Source organism: Meriones unguiculatus, chromosome 5 (genome assembly GCF_030254825.1).
Source record: "Meriones unguiculatus strain TT.TT164.6M chromosome 5, Bangor_MerUng_6.1, whole genome shotgun sequence".
In the NCBI taxonomy this organism is placed as follows: domain Eukaryota; kingdom Metazoa; phylum Chordata; class Mammalia; order Rodentia; family Muridae; genus Meriones; species Meriones unguiculatus.
This window is the reverse complement of record NC_083353.1, coordinates 111436962-111438645: the sequence shown is the minus strand read 5'-3', so window position 1 is coordinate 111438645 and position 1684 is coordinate 111436962.

Sequence of the window (1684 nt, the reverse complement as noted above, 5' to 3'; positions counted from 1 at the left end):
ACTACCCCTGAGTAACCCTAGTCCTGTTTTCCCCACATATGGAAATATAAAGGCGCAAACCATGAGAAAGGTATGTGGGGCTTTACAACCACACCCTGGTACCAGGAATGTGCCTGGCTGCAAATTCCCCGTGTGGTCGATTCACAGCATGCGCTTAAAAAGCCAGGTAGGCAGTAGGCATGGCGGTGCACACCTTTAGTCCCAGCACTGAGAAGACAGAGGCAGGCCTGGTCTGTATGGAAAGTTCCAGGTGGGTCAGGCAGGGCTACCCCAGGAGACCGTGTCTCAAAAACAAGCAAATGTGTGTTTCACTCCTGAGGTTCACTGGCCTGCCTGCCTACCCCGACAGTGAACCCTAGTTCCCAGGGACAGACCTTTCCTCTGAAAACAAGGTGGGGCTGGCAAGAATGGCTCAGCAGGAGAGGTGCCAGCCACCAAGCCTGAAGATCTGAGTTCCATCCCACATAGCCGAAGGAGAGACGAGAGACGTAACACCTCCAGGTTGTCCTCTGACCTCCGTGGGCTAGCTGTGACACACAAAACCAACCAGTCACTCACTCGGTCAATCACTCAATCAGTGTGATTAAGAACGAACCAGACAAAGCCCCAGAGGCCAAAAGGCACATCAGATCTCTTGGTGTTAGAGTTACAGGAGTGCTCAGTGTGGGTGCTGGCTTCAAACTCCTGTCATCATGACAGAGCGGTAAAAGCCCTTACCCACTGGGCCATCCGCAGTCTCCTGTACAACCACTGGGAACATGGATCTCCTAATAAAATTAAACGTTCCCTCACGCAGAATCCCCACACCGTAGGTGTTTTACCTAAAAGAAATAAAAGCAAATCAGGCACAGTGACGCAGGCCTGTAATCCCAGTAACTGGGAAGCTGAAATAGGGCTGTTAGGAGTTCCAGCCTGTGATGGTTTGAGTGAGAAGGAGCCCATGGAAGCTGGAATAAGATTGGCCCCTACAGGCTCATATACTTGAGTCACTAGCAAGTGGAACTGTTTGAAAGGATTACAAGGATTCGGAGGTGCGGCCCTGTTGGAGGAAGTGTGTCATTGGGGGGTCTGTTGTCAGGCCCGAGTCCCTCCTCTGCTTGAGGATCAGGATGCAGACCTCTCAACTATTTCTCCAGCACCGTGTCCGCCTGCGTGCTGCCATGCGCCCGCCGTGATGCTAACAGACTAAGAAAGCCCCAGTTCTTAAATGCTTTATTTTATCACAGTTGCCTTGGACATGAGGTCTGTCCTGGCTTGTTTATTTGTTTCAAGACAAGGTTTCTTTGTGTAGTCCTGGCTGTCCTGGAACTCACTCTGTAGAACAGGCTGGCCTCAAACTCAGAGATCTGCCTGCCTCTGCCTCTACCTCTGAGGGTTAGGATTAAAGGTGTATACCATCACTGCCTGGCATGTTCTAGGTACTTTTTTTAATGCCACCTTGACATAAACTAGAGTCATCTGAAAGAAAGGAACTTCAGTTGAGAAAATGCCTCCGTAAGATCCAGTTGTGGGCATTTTCTTAATTAGTGATTAGTGGGGGAGGGCCCAGCCCATTGTGATGGTGCCACCTCTGGGCTGCTGGTCCTGGGTGCTATAAGAAAGCTTGTGCTATAGGCAAGCTGTGAGAAGCAAGCCAGTGAGCAGCAGACCTCCAGGGCCTCTGCAGCAGCTCCTGAAAACAGGT